The 15,938-nt window shown below is 39.8% G+C and overlaps 1 protein-coding gene across 1 annotated transcript in view; it reads left to right on the forward strand.

Annotated features, from left to right (window-relative positions):
• Positions 1-15,938, forward strand: part of adarb1b (adenosine deaminase RNA specific B1b) — an 84,132-nt gene that overhangs the window by 10,469 nt on the left and 57,725 nt on the right. Inside the window, exon 2 of the mRNA XM_008329082.3 lies at positions 12,982-13,053. The gene's annotated coding sequence lies outside the window, so the exon portion shown is untranslated. The remainder of the gene's footprint in view (positions 1-12,981; positions 13,054-15,938) is intronic.

Genomic DNA, 15,938 nt, shown 5'->3' on the forward strand with positions numbered 1-15,938 from the left:
TCTTTTCTTCTGCTGTGGCTTCCTCACATATCTCTTTTCGTGCAGAGTGTAGAAACGCCTCACGTGTTTGTGTAGGAGCAGCGGCTCTGTTTTTCCAGGATATGACAGTTTTGGCCTAGCTCGACTTCCCCTGCATCACCACTGTTTTGGCTCGCTCCTGTTTGTTCACCGTGGTTTATAACGCAGCAGTAGCAGCTCTGACAGTAACATGACCATAATTACACCACGTTTCTCAATATATTAAATGATTTGGATAAATACTTCACATTGTGATCCCTTAAAAATTCCATATTGAGCTATAAACTTCACGTTGATCAATTGATTAAAGTCCATATTTAGAAGTCAAAATCTGTCAACCTTACGCTAGCAAGTTTTGGGAATAAATCTCAACTTAAACACTGATGAAAATTTCTGAAAAATTGTCTTCTAGCGTTAATACAAAGAGGATAATTTTTATTATATTTCTCAGATTTTAATTCATCCTTTAATTAAGCCTTGGACCAAGTGGTTACAAGAACTCGTCTGTGTCACTCTTTAATTAAATTCACATTTTCAAATGAGACTTAATTTGCCAAGGGGATGGATTCTCCTTTATCTTATAGTTCGTAATTCATTTGTGGTCACATGAGAGTCACATGACACCAGTCTTTACTGATAGTCTTCTGTTTAGTCTACATGTGAAATGGCCACTTTTTTATCTGGTCTTTACTGATAGTCTTCTGTTTTACATGTGAAATGGCCACTTTTTTATCTTTGGATTTTTTTTTTCCATTTATTGGAAAAGCCACAAAACACAACTGTGTTTCATGATTTCGTCTGGATGATTCTTCAACTTCGTCTTGTTTCCTGTTGTCCCTGTTTGTACAGCAGCAGTGCTCTGTTTTCTGTCATACTCGGGGTTGACAGTTTTTTTTTTTTTTTTCCCAGGCAACACATTTTCATATTCACGATGGGATCAAGTGGTATTTAAAGATGTGCCTAAATTTGGACGTTCTTCTGTAGCACGAACAGGTGTGAGGTTTAAACACCTCGTACACATCATAGACTCTGGGAATGTCATTTCTATCAATGCCATATAAGGGAACGCACCGTTGAGTACGTTTTTGCCTCTGTTTTGATTCGGCTCTTCTGAATCTCTGTAGAGCAAATGTGAGTTTCTTCAAGGATTTTTAGGAGATGTTACAAGAAGTTCTTGTCACCATGGTCAGCATTATTCTTATTTAAATCACATACATTTTTGTGAAAAATATGAAAGTGTTCATTTGTTGTATGGAAGAAGCACTTTTTACATTTTATGTCAAGTAATATTTAACAGTAACAAAAAGGCTCTTGGAGTCGTCGTGATTTGACTTGACAGTTTTTTGTCTTTTGTTGTATTAACTTCTGCAACATTTTCTGAAAGCAGTGCAATTGTGTAGGTGTTCATTTTAGTCGAAAATTACAACTGAAAAAAAAAATTAAAAATTTTATGCACAAATCATATTTGGAAACTACAACTGATTGAAAAAAAAAACATAAAAATTTTATGCACAAATCATATTTGCTACAACTGATTGAAAAAAAACCATAAAAATTTTATGCAAAAATCATATTTGATTTATCAAGATTATACAGATTCTTTCTATCTGTTTAAAACCCGACCTAAAGATGCACCAAACGTATGTATGATGTGAATGGACTTAATATTCATCAAATGACGTAACATGGAGGTGCTGCTGCTTCATTCACTGACCTACATAAAAGAGCTGTTGTCCCCCAAAAGGCAGCTTTAAAGGTTCATGGTGCTGCAGGCAGGATAGTCCACCCTGAGATATTTTGGAAAGAAGACGTAACAGACCCATTACTCATCTCTACAGCAGGTACAGCGCGGCGTGGTGCCTCCCTGGGGTTCTGTTCAATCATTGGCACACACTTTATTACCTTGTTGTGAGGAAATGTGAGTGTGTGTGTGTGCTCTTGCTTGTGTTGTACATGGGATTTTCCTTCCGTACGTCCAGGACATTTTGAGTGGGTTTCTGAGTCTGAAAGTGCATCTGAACCTGGCTCTGTTCGATGAATATTTGTATATATATGCATCTGGTGATGTGCTGCGTCTCTTCATCTCTTCACGCTGCTGCAGGTTTCTCACTTCAGTTGTTTGTCAGCAGATATTGCCATGACCGCAGGTTTTTTCCCCCTATTAATTTAAACAACATCTGGGACGAAAGGCAAAGTTGGAGGATGATGTTCATCCTGGAAGGTGGTCGGCTGTAATCAAATCGTAAAGGCGTCCTGCTAAGGGGATGTGGGATGCTTGTGTGTGTGTGTGTGTGTGTGTGGGGAGGCCTTGTATTTCCACAGTGTGCATTAGGGCAGGGGGAGGGGAAGAGCTGGGATCTGCCATATGGATGAGAGAGAAACACAAAAGGCGAAATAGAAGGGAGGAGTATAGGAAGGATACTCAGCGGCCCATGTCAACTAACCTAATGCTCCCTCTTGGCCCTTGGGTTGCTGACAGCACAGTTCTGTTGATTCATTGCCCTTTCCACCTTTTCTCCCCTCAAGCTGTCTCTCTTTTCCCTCTTACCCTTGTGCTGCTCTTTTTCTACGCACCCCGATCTGTCTCCTTGTCCTCCAGCGTGACCTTGCAGATCTGAAGTCTCCCTGTTTTGCTGGTCAGATCTGCTGATGCATAAGCGTGATATCGTACGTGGTCCGAGGTGAAACAGAGGGCCTTGTATACAGTAGGGGCAAATACAGTGTACTCCGGGAGCGAGCGCTGCCTTTAAAAACACACATCACAACAAACTGTGGTGACTGACGTGATCTGGCTCAATCTTTAAAAATGTTCCTTTTAGTTCTTGATAAAAAATGACACAAAAATTCACATTTTGACAGGAAATTTAATTTCAAAAAATTTCAAAAAATATTCTCTAAATGACCTAAATTTTTGAGAAACATACAAGTAAAAATCAAATTTTTAAAAATAACATAGCACAGCATATAGATACAGTCTGAAAGCATATGTGTGTTAAACGTTGTCTACTACATTCCCCAGTGTCCATTATTACTGAAGTGAGTAACATTTGGTAGTGAACTAACAGGGCCATAACTATTTGATTTCACTTAATGCCTGATAAGTGTTATGGAGTGGGCGTGGGCGGCTACTGTTCATCTCCAATCAATGTCATCCTTTTGGGTTGTTGCCACTCACGATTGTTTTGGCAGATCGCGTAACATGAAGAACTCTTGACGATGATTGAAATGGTCCACGCGTGTTCTTCTTTTCTACAGCTGCACAGAAGGACGCGATGTACTGTTCTCTGAAGCGAAGGATGAAGGGTCTCCATAGGCTGATCACTGTAGAGGGACTGCGGAAACACATGATGTGATATGAGTCTGAGTAGCGGTTTAGTAGCGGTTTAGTAGTAGTAGTAGTAGTAGTAGTATTGAATAATCAAAATCACAGTATAGTTTTGGTTTCAATAAATACACATTGATATAAAATATAAATTATATGTAAGTTGGTAGAAGAGGAGCAAGGCAACAGGAACATGTTACTATTTAGGGGATTGTATTTACATCATCTTTTAATTTATAAAATGTTGACTAATTGTCCTGTAAAATCATCTAGAAAAAGTGTCTTTGAAATCTGAAAGCCTTGTACACGGAGGACGACAATGACGAGAGCTTTGTGTTCCATCTCAACAGACGCCTGTGGCAGGTCTTAATCATCTGGTTCTTCTCATCTCTTCGCTGTGTCACGGCTTGAATAGGTCAACATTCTGACTTTGTGTCACAACAGATTTATTGAACATTTAGACTTAAAATTAGACAGAAAAAAAAGGACTTTTATTTTGAAGTTTCTTGACATGCGTTGATGTTTTTATGCTCTAATAATTTACCAAATGGTAACGATTAGTTTGTTTGTTATTCTTTCTAGTTGACTGGTACCAGGTGACCCGTGGCCTTCTACCTTTTTTTTCTGGGCTCGGTAGTTGGAAACCTCTGAGTTAAAGATCCGTTGTCTCCATGAAGTGAACTGACAGTATAGCTGTGTGTCCGACTCATGACTGAAGCTCTGTGATAACTCTTATAATATTCATTCTCTTCCAGTTGGTTGGAGTCCACAGGCAGCTAACAGCAGAGCTAACAGCAGAGCTAACAGCAGAGCTAACAGCAGAGCTAACGGTGATGAAAGCTTTATGATTTATGAGGTCAGTGTTTGATTGCTGTGTGTCACAGAGAAATTGGATTGTGGTCTTAAGCAGTGACATGGACGGTGATGGTGAGTGTGTGAACATGTGTGTCTGCTCGTTTCCCAATAAATTGAAGTCCATTCCATCCGTGTAGTCGAGCTGATCCCCCCCCCATAACCTCCCCTTTAGCGGAACCATCAAATTCTCTTTCTCGGTGATACAATCCCCTCTTTAGTGGAACCATCAAATTCTCTTTCTCGGTGATTGCACCGTGACAGTTCTATGTGCTCCATCATTAGTTGTCACTTTTATGTCTAATTGAAGACGCCATGTCTTAATTGGAAGTTGCTACTTCAAGCGCTGGCACTGGAATCATTAAAATTCTTGTTCCTATTAAATTAGGCAGCGGTGATATGTTTTCTATCCTGGTAATATTGTTCATCCACGAGTGATTTTCTTTTTTTTTATGGAATACTTGGAACTTCAAGAACATGAAAACATGGGCTGATATTTAAATTTGAATGAGATTTAACGCAACGTTTATTCATATTTTTTAACACAAAACACCAGTATTGGAGAACTTCTTTTGACCTCTACAGTATAGCTTCATTCTCACAACAACATACCGTCATTTTTTATGTACAGTGCCATCTACGGGGCTATAGACCGCTACATCAGATAAGTGATATTAATTGATTTAATTATCACGTGTTATATTTACACATTAAACACTTGACCTCACTAGATTGTAATTACAGTTGAAAGTTACTGTCCCTTGGTCACAGCGGCCCAGCTGGGGAACGGTTTCTAGATATTTTTCTTTCTCCAGAGTCTCAGTTACTAGAGTTTGCAGGGGGTTTGTTTTTTGATAAATATCTTGTTTATATTATTTACTTCTCTTAAAAACATATTTCCCTTTTTTTTCTCCTTCCGCTCTTTTGAAAATCCCAACAACTGGCTGTAGGGTATTCTTCATTGTTTGTTCATGTGTCACATGTAATTCCTCAGACACGGCTGACTGGACTTGGAAGGCACTTGGAGAAATGATGCATTTCAACATCGCATGTCGAGATTTGTAAAAAAAAAAAAAGCCTGTGGCCATAACTGAAGACGAGGATGAGGAGCTGTTATACAGTAGCATGTGCATGCTCTTTCTCAGCATCTCACTTTCATACAGCAGTAAAAATGTTTAAATGTAGGTTTTGGCTTGAAGTGTTTGACTTAAAGCAGCCTCAGCATTGATGACTGATCTGTGGGATGGAGCTCCTCCTGTGGAGTTTGACAGAAAGTCACATACGTTTACATGACCGTATCCTTTTCTGTCTCTTTGACAGCCATTCACGTTGTGACTAAAATGTAAAGTTTCGTTTCAATCAGCCGAAGTCCTTTCAGATTATATTTAACAACTCCTGGAGAATGCTTTGCAAGAAGCTAATTTATTCTCACACGAGGCTGCCGCTTCTCCACCTGCATATGTTACCTACACCTAACGAGAGGAGTTAAAAATAAACAAACATACGGCACATCAACTACAGCGATGACAACAAACAACAACTTGGCAGTGAGTGAATGTGTTAAAGCCCACGATTCGTGCTGAAAGGGAGTGTTTCACAGAATCTTAAGGATGAAAATTTTGGGGTAAACAAACTAAAAATAAATGTTGCCATGACGATGACAGGAGACGGCTTATTTCTGCACAGGCAGTAAACCAGTGAAGTATGAGGATTTTTCGAAAGCTGCAGTTCTTTCTTTTTTTTTTTTTTTTGCTTTCCAAAGTCTGGAAACTACATATTTTATTTTATTTTATCACGCTAAATCCGGCTAAGCTAATTATATTGGCCCAAATTGTTTTAGCCCTGATTAATGCATAAATAAAAGTTTTATTCCTACAGTATAACGTCCTCCCCAATATTGGTCCCCGCTCCAGTGTTTGGGGACCCAGTGTTGTAAAGTATCGCACATTCTGCCACAATTAGTAACTAAATACTAATGCATTAAAATGAATCCAGCCTTCTTTTCCCCTGTGTCCAGTCAAAGGGCCTGTTATTTTGCAGAAAATTATATATTTGAAAAAAAAAAAAATCATGCTCACTTGCACATTCAGACAGATGCAAATACTTAAGCACAAAGAACAAGGAAGGCTTTATCTGCTCCGTGAATGTGGAGCTGTGGCTGAATGGCTGAGTGCGCCCTCTGTTTCAGGGAAGTCGACAGCCCAGAAAACATTACAAGGAAGCGGACTGCGCTCCCTCTCAGAAAATTATCTCTACATCTCTGAATGGTCCGAGTGTAGCACACAAAGATGTTTCCCATGTCCAAGTGAAGTCCACCAGTTTTATCATGTGCAATACATTTGTATTATGGTACTGCTTAGATGTGTAGTAGGTGTATAATATTTTAGCTTAATCAGTAACTCGCCATAATGACAGAAGACAGAGACAGTCCACTGCTCCTGCTGCAACGCTGCTGTCGACTGATAGGCTCTAGACAACAACACAGCCCTTCATAGTCCTGACCAAGTCCCTACATGTGCTCCGCTGTAACTACATGTATATTTAAGGCCATGCAGAAGGACAGAAAACAGAGAGGTAGGATCCTGGCAGTGGTGGATCCACCATCAGAATCACATTTATGTGATAAAGCTACTAATGGTCAGTGACCTGGTGTGTTGTTTGCGACTTCAGGATTTGCACCGACCACTTTCACTGCAAATGCCCCCCAAAAAAATACATGATAAAATAAATGAAACCAATATCCATTAGTTTTCAAATGCTTTAATTCCTTTCACAACCACATGAAGCCGTAGGCGCAGTTATTTATATATATATATGTACATATATGTATATATGTATGTATATATATGTGTGTGTATATATGTGTATATATATATACACATATATTTATTTGTTTGCATGTATATAATTAGAAGAGTTAGGTTTGGGAGTAATTCCCTATTAGTTAGGTTTTGGGAGTAATTCCCTATTTTTTTTATTTTTTATTTATTTATTTATTGTTAGGTTTCGGGAGTAATTCCCTATTATTTATTTATTTATTTTTAAACTCTTCTAGGAGTCTTGCCTACCGCAGCTTTAACACCTACTCAATCATTCCATTGTGTGTAGTTTGGCATATTCTTAGCACTGGTGAAAATGACATTAGAGCTGTGAATAGAAAACAACACGATGCTGAGGCAGGTTGCAGAACCCTACTCCAGAGCCCTCGTCACTAACTGGTGGGCTGTGTGCTTGGCAGGAAGGAGCAGGGTGTGGTTGAATTGGTAGAAGAAAGCTGTTGAGGAGACTGAAAATAGTCTCCCAGACGTGCGTCACCAGAGCCCTGCCACAACGCAGCTCCTTTGACTGGATGACTTCCACAACAGTCCGACACAGATCCTTGTTTTCACAGGGATGATGAAATTTACCTCCTCAATATCTGAACTCGATCAGAACAATCAGCGTCTGGATTCACCGCGGCCAAACCAGAGAAATTCTTATCTTATTGACTCAGAGCCGACACATTACGACGTCAGCTTCAGCATCTTTAACTGTTGTGCAAATGAGGTTTTTGCTGCGGTTAAGTTGAGGTTAAAGATCTCCAAAATACTGCTCTTCTCATAATGAGCTTATCTGTCGTCGACTCTTCATCCTGCACACGCTGTTCTGTCCTAACACAAACCTTGGACCTGACGGCCTTGAGAACATCTGACGCACGCGTTTGCTTATTGTTTCCAGGAGTCGTGTCTCTGTAGTTTAAACCACTAACATTCACCATGTGCTCGACGGAGAAACCAGAATGATAAGAAGTCGTTCCAAGAGAATCTGCGATTTTCTTTTCTGTTTTTGTCATACTTAAATGTTAATACTTGAATGTACGTATCATGCTAATGTATGGTTTCATCTTTGATGATTTAGACTCACCTTTGGTCTTTGATCAGAGAGTTCTCCTGGTCCAATAACTCTTATATTATTAGTTCTTGTAGATGGTCACACATTTTTAAATTTGTGGGTCAATTATTAGTTCTTGTAGACGGTCACACATTTTTAAATTTGTGGGTCAAATTTAGACCAAGTTAAACTCAGACTTCTTTAACACGACAGCTCGATTTTACACTGAATTTTCAATTCACTTTGGGGGTTTTTGACCCACTGACAGGACTAATGTCGACATGGAATGAAAACATCTGAGTGAAACATTTCAGCGAGAATAATTGATTGATTTAAATCAGATTACCAGAAGTCGTCACAGATACATTGGTCAATAGTCACACACACTGTATTGCTCTCTTTATTCCTAGTGATGTTTCTGCACATTTAAGGTTTTTTTTTTCTCACAGACTCCGACAGATAGGTCAGGGTTTGAACCTCAATAATCCATTTAACTTCCAATTTAGGTCAGGACCTCATTTGTCTGTGTTTACCATTGTTACCAGTGCGAGTGAGATCTAACCCCCCCCCACCACCCCCCCCCCTCCCCGACCCCCTCGGGCCCCCAGGCCACAGAGGATGTCTGTAAACTGAACCCATCTGTGAGACTGTGCCTCGTGTTCAGGAACCAATACGTTCAAAGATGGAGGAAAATGGAACTCAGATAATCCATAATCTTAGCTTTTATTTGTTTATATACTGAATATAACACACACACACGCGGGGAACGAACTGCGTCCTCGACATTTCAAACATCCATTAAACAGGAGCCGTGAGTGAGTAATAAGTCCTCCCTCCCTCGGGTTGTGGGGGAGTTTTCTGTGCTGGTTCAACACCACAGTCCTGCCCAGGATTGGTGGATTGGTGTCCACAATACTCCAATTACAAGCCTGACATTTGAAACTGCTGTATTTATGACTAAGTCTTTTATTTTTCTTCACCAACTACTGGACAGATTTCTGTGACTAATAATAGTTCCTTCATCAAACTGGACTGGAACGTTTACACCCAATGTGTCATGGTATTAATTATTTTTTTATTTTTAATCTGGTGAAATCCATGCAGATGTGCTCTAGAAACACACACATTTACAGCTACACACCACTTCTCACAGTGACACTGTGGGGTCACAACGTATCTGACGGCCTGTCCGACCAACATGACCTCTTTTAACGCAGCCGCTCTGTTTGCTTCAGTTTGTAATGAGTGGTTGTGACTGATAATCTATACAGTGAACTGGAGCCTGAGCGCTAGTTAGCCTGATAGCATGTCCCCGCTCTGTGTGTGTGTGTGTGTGTGTTTAGTCTGCGTCAACCAATATTGCACAAGTTGTTTTCAGAGATGCGTCAATATTGCACAAGTTGTTTTCAGAGATAATTTCATAATTTGTCATTTGTCATTGTGTAACTTCTCAGTTTGGCAACTAACATTTGAGCCTTTTTTTTTTTTTTTTGCGGAGGTCAAGTGTTCTACTAAAGGTATTTACGTTTATGAGCGTGTACTAAACAGCAGCGGTCATTAAGTAGTTAATGTTATGGCTTCTGTTCAGTCATTGAAGGATACGATTCGTTACCATACAATAAGTAAAAACGACTTAAAGAACAAAGTGCAGTAAGGAAGCATGTGGGTTTGAAAGTATACAGTATATATACACTTTTATAGGTATATATATATATTTCCGTGTATGTACGCATATGTGTCTGTACATATACGTATATATATTTCCATATATGTACGCATATGTGTCTGTACATATATATTTATATATGTATATATATATTTTGAAACATTAACATGTAAAATTGGGTCATAGAAGTAAGTAAAATAAAATAATTTAATGTACATCCCAAGAAAACTTCAGGAAGCATAAGAGGACGTGAAGACTATTGTTATATTTTATCTTGTTCTGGTCCGTATCAATTATCCACAAAATATATTTGAAGCTGTTTACTGTGGTGTTTTTGGGACGTCACGGAAGAAAGATGTTTTTCTGTCACAACCGTCAGAGAATTTCTCACTCCTGTTCAGCACCAACAAAGAAACACTTGAGTAAAATTAGGTGATTATTCAGTTTGAAGTCACGAAACATGTTTATTTTCACACCAGGAAATGCTTCTTTATTTCACTTATCAATATCCTCTTCTGTCAATGCCTTCTTTTCAGGCATTCACTTAGCGCTCGGCTGGAGCCCAGTCCTGCCAGTGTCGGGCTGAAATGTTTCCTTTGCAGCCTCGTAAACTGACGAGGTGCACAAAGCTGTCAACAGAGGTGTCAAAGGAGAAGGAAGTTTGAGAGCAAGCAAGAAAAACACAAGGGGTAGGGAAAATGAAAAGACCTGGGTAAACAAAAAGAAGGGGGGGAAGAAATAGGGCGTGCACTCGAGAGTCGACTACGTTAGCAACAAAAACCCAGGTGCACAACGAAGAAACAGAAACACAAGGTTTGAAATCTGAGTTAATTCAGAGGACGCTGTGACACGTTGGAATTGTTGTTGTATGTTTGTGACATTTTGACATTGTTGCAGAGGCTTTCATCACCTACAATTCAAAGGGAAAAATCAAAATCAAAAAATATAGCCTGAAAGTAAAGTTGGTTTCTTGTTGCCATGTTGGAGCACACATGTCACCGTGCCATTCTAAATAATAAATATGTCATTTAAAAAATTAAATACATTTTAAATACTATAAAATGATTTAATTGTATTTGGTAAAAAAAAGTATTATTATTTTGTTTATTTTTTGTGCAATTTATTATAGTCAAGGATGTTTTCTGGCTAACAAGCCAATATATTGAAACACCTACAGTATTTTAATATAAAAATGTGACTTGAGGAAACCTCTAAATACGTTTTTCTAGAACTGTTATATTGGCAAGGTTCCATTTTTTTTCCGGCAAGGACACTTCATACTTTAAGAGAAAGCAGGTGCCATCGGGATGTCTGTCGTCACACTTGGCATTCTGGGAATTAAAGACATAATAATGACACAGCACCAGCACGGTGAAAAATGCTAGAAATGGCAGTTTGAGGAGGAACGTTTGTTTTTATAATTTTTAATTTTCGAGGACAATTTGAGGTGAAATGGAACATAGGCGGTGTTTCCTACAACTGAGTTTGTCCAGAGTGAGCCTTGTCCCATCAGATTTGTCTTCCACGCGTACATTTGATTGTTGGCCGTTCAGCAGCTCCGTTGTACTCGGTGGTTGCTCAAAGATATATCTATTTGAAGCAAGAGGGTGAGTCATTCCCTCCTCCCTCACCAACACCCCAAAGCATGTGACTCCTATTCTAATTCATGACTTCATTTTGCAAAAGAAAAGTGTGGTTGGCAGCCGGCGGGCACAGCAAGTCATGAGCTGTCATGCCATCTGCATATTCATGCTAAATCATGCTACATTTTTTTTGTCGCTAGCCTCATTCTATCATCTGGACCGTCACTAAGTGCCACAATATGTAGGAGGAATATTTGGTTCCTTTAGGGTATGAGTGAAGATGGAAAATCTGGGACATCTGACAAAACAAACTGGGTCTGAAATGACATTCAGACACCTGTGTCTCCGTTGTAGGTCAGGTAGAATTAAAGGATATTGTGTTTGGGAAAACTGCTGTGCTGTTTTTATATTGTTGTTCGGTTGTGAAACATGCTGTTTTTATATTGTTGTTCGGTTGTAGGTGAAGGCTGAAGTTTGTTTACTTTCAGTAACACTGTGAAGTGTTAATGGAACTGTTTTCATGGAACTGGGCTTTGAGTTTTCATACGGCAGTGGGGTCTCATGGGACAACGTCAGAGAGAGAATCAGATTCACAGACATAATTTATGTTTTTTTAACATGTAGCTACCATTCTGGCCTGGAGGTGGTGCAAAATAATATTTAATTAAAAGAAAGAGGGTGTTTAAAACACTAGCATCTCACAAGCGGCACGTTAGCATGAGGCTAATTTGCTGTGCTGGCTTAGTCGTTTTAGTTATACATTTTTAATCTGGTAAAAAAAAAAAAATCACGATAATTTGCAACAGAAATTAAAAACAAGAAAATACAGAACCAAGATAGAAGGCTGAGGTAGCAGATTTTCCATAGACCGTGACTGAGCGGATCATCATAAATTATTTTGAGATTTATTTTGTAAGAGTATCCTGCTATCTGCGGCTTTAAAACCCAAAAATAGTTTCTTAGTTTAACCCTAAAAAAAAAAAAAAACTCTGACAGAAATCTGAGGAAAGAGAAACTCAGAGGATTTGTCGTTACCACTCTGGTCAGTCAGTATGAAAAGTGTAATCAATGTTTTCCTGAGGAACTTTTCTCTACATTTTCAGACTGAAAAAAGTTTCATTCAATTGTTTGTTAAACATAAACATGTATGCTAATATGCTAATTGTATAAACAAATAAAACTGGACTTCAATGCAGAAGCCTTTCGGTCCGTGTGACCCTGTGTGTCATCGCTCGTATAGAAATAAGAATAAAAACCTGGAATAACAGAATCAAGCGCTCCTGTGTGATGGGACGGCATCTGTTCTCTGTTCCCATGACTCACGATGTCTGGTTTCTCTGCTGCCACCCTGTTGGAGGCTCTGTTTTGTTATTGCTTCAGCGTAGGCTCGTCAGAGTGGACTTGCCCGGGGCAAGGTCAGGAGAGTGTTATCCAGCGGTTTGTGTCACAGGGGTCTCTGTGAGGTCATCCGTTTTTAATTGTACGCACAGACTTTTGGCTCTCATTTATTTTTTTTCATTACTGCAGTTTTTGGGGGTTTGAAACGCAGCGTCTGCAAAATAGTCGTCCTTTAAAATCCATAATTATATAATTATATCAAGTTGTATCACTGAGGTTAACACGTGGAATTTTTACGATTCATTAAAAGTGTGTGTGTCTGTTTCCCACAGGAGCCGAGTGGCATTTTTGGAGCGGACAGGACTGACACATGGAACAGCTTTCTCTTTGATTACTCTACAGCGGTGAGTGTTGATCTGTGACACTACGGACGATGATAGAAAAGTAGAATGTGGAGAAACACAACGCTTTAGTTCCTCTTTAGTTTTCAGCTCAACTTGTGGAATTCAGTTCTTTCCCCGTGTCTTAAGACATAATTACCATCATTTAGTCCATTAAAACACTAGGTGGGAAGAATAAAAGTCTGATTTTTGTGACTTTTCCCACCATTGTTTGTTGGACTGATATTTTTTTATCTAAACTGGAGGGCTTCTGTTACTGTAGTGTTATTACACATCTATGACCTTCACAGTCTCAGAGCAGAGGCCACGTCACAGCGAAGAGATATTACTGATGATTTATTTTTGTTGCTAACCATTGTATTTGGACTAACACACAGCAGTGTTTTTTGTCTGGCGACCCATATTTTTAAAGTCACAAACCTCCGCAACCCAAGTCAATAGACATTATATCATCACCTTTTTAAAAAAACAATTGTAGTATTTTCATTTTTTTTATGTACTGTTGAAGCAGTAACATTTCCTCAGGTCATCGCAGCAGGTTTTGGCAGGAAACAAAAACATGTATATAATGCAAAAAGGCGTTTAACGCTTAAGCCCAGTGACACTACACTAGACAAACTTGGCAGTTTAAGCACGTTTTTTTTTTCTCTCTGATCGCTGGAAACCGTTCAGTTGTCATTAATATCCATCACATACGTACGTTGTGCGGCCGTCGACTCCGGTCGTAAACACACAAATTGGCCAAACGCCAGCCTCCGTCCTTTTGTGCTGGGCTCCTCGGTGGAGAGGATGCGGGGTCTTTCAGGAGTACAACTCATATCTCCACAGTTCCAGTCTTGCTATTTTTAGAGCAGCTCAAATATCAGGGGATGCTGGACTCTGCCTCCGCCTCTCATCCTCGCTCCGCTGCTCTCATCCATTCTGTCTTAGTTTGGCTGAATCTCAGAACCTCTGCTCGCTCGTGTTGTGCATGAAACATTTCAGTTAATGGAATATGTATACATGCAGTATTTACCGAAGGGTGTGTTCCCATGCCCCCTGTCTTCATTATTCATACCAGGCAACTGTGCTGCGCAGCTTGTGTAACCAGCCCATTTAAATAGAAACCAGCCCGTGGGCCATATGCAGCCCAGACACGGCGTCACAGTGGCCCAGGCTGTGGTCATAGGAGAAAGGGAAGAAGGGGAGAAACTGGGAGAGATTTGAAAATTCTACTGGAGGAGAGAACAAAATTACAACGACCAGGCTACTTAGCATCACCTGTTAGCACTTCACGATTTAGCATTATGTACAGTACCTGCAAAATACTTGTTAATCACTTGTTAATTGTGCGTTTGGATACAAACAGATGAATGATTTTTAATAATTAAGATAATGACATGTTTGGTCAAACACAAAAAATGTAGAACCCAATATATTTATATACAATATATTATTATTTTATTTATTAAATTTAAAAAAAGGAAGTGTTGTTTGAACAGAGCAGTGACATTCACTGGTTCTCATTTAATTCATAAGGATTATTCTACAGTAGATTACCCTCTGCTCCGTCAAAGTCAAAGTGACTCTAATCCTCCAGGACTGTTGAAGTGTGAAACCTGAGACCTCTGTTGTCCTTCGTGTAGTTTTAAATGTTTTCAGATCAGAAGGTTGAGACGTTGCCCGGTGGCTCTCAGGTGATTGTTCTCTTCTGCCGTCGCGAGGACATTGTTCTGCTTCACGCTACGGTGGCGACAGCTCACAGCGAGGCATTAAACGGCGATGTCAACAGTAATGTCCTCATAACATCCCCCCCTCCCGCCCCCCCGAGAGCGTGGACGCCAACCCACAGAGTGGGCTGCATTAGTTACTGTGTCGTTAAAGTGCACGTTAGTCTCATGTCATGTAAGAAAATGATGATGTCAAACAGGGTCTGATTTTAAAAACATGAATGTTTTGATCCAGTGTTATTTGATTGGGTTTTTTTTTAGTGACATTTGAAAGAAACTGGACTTCAGAAAGCGATTTGGTCTAGATATATATACATATATATGTATATATAGAGAGTTTTTTTTTCTGAGAACATTTTGACTTACCCTCGTACATGCTGTTACAGAGACGAGTGGGCGGTGGAGTCACACCGTCCACAGGACACTGCCCCGCAGCTTCCACCTCACCTAGTATTTTAATTAATATTTATTGCAGAGTAAGCAACGCGGCCGACGCTCCTGCGGTGAGAGTCTGAGGCGGCGCTGCCGGGTGGGAGAGTGAGACACATGGCCTGTCTGTGGACCTGCTCTGTGAAAAGTGTGCTGACTCACGGTGCCTGTAACGTTTGCATTTCTTTTTGCGTATTATTTAATCTGGACTGCAAAGAAGAAGAAAAAAATCAGACAAGATAATCTGATGTAAACCATAACAATGAAAGAGAACAGCTCTTTTATATAGATGACAATAACACTGATACTAAGATTCATTTCATCTCTCTCTGTCGTGGCTGCCTCCTCTGATTACATCTTTACACCTTCAGAAACCAAGACGGCCATTTTTCATCTCTGTCGTCAGTTCACTACTTTCCTGCGTCTAAGCAGTGTACCAATGACATGGTTTCTCCTGGAGAAGGCACCATCTGTCCCACACCTGGGAGTTATTACACAGAGCGGGGCGGTGCGTCGCGGTGTCACCGTAACACATTTTTTCAAGCACTAAGAAGTCACTTGTTATTGCATTGTTGCCCTCCTTCCTGAGCAGCAGGGCAACGGTTCAGAGCTGAGCCACGTCACTGAGAAACTGCTCAGGATTTATTCACTGGAACGGGTTGAGGTTCTGGCCTCATAAAAAAAAAAAAAAAAAAAAGGGTAACAACCAAATCAGGGGGGTAAAAATGTGTGGCCACCTGTCCTTTTTTT

The sequence above is a fragment of the Cynoglossus semilaevis genome, chromosome 16 (assembly GCF_000523025.1).
Source record: "Cynoglossus semilaevis isolate Cse_v1.0 chromosome 16, Cse_v1.0, whole genome shotgun sequence".
NCBI lineage: Eukaryota > Metazoa > Chordata > Actinopteri > Pleuronectiformes > Cynoglossidae > Cynoglossus > Cynoglossus semilaevis.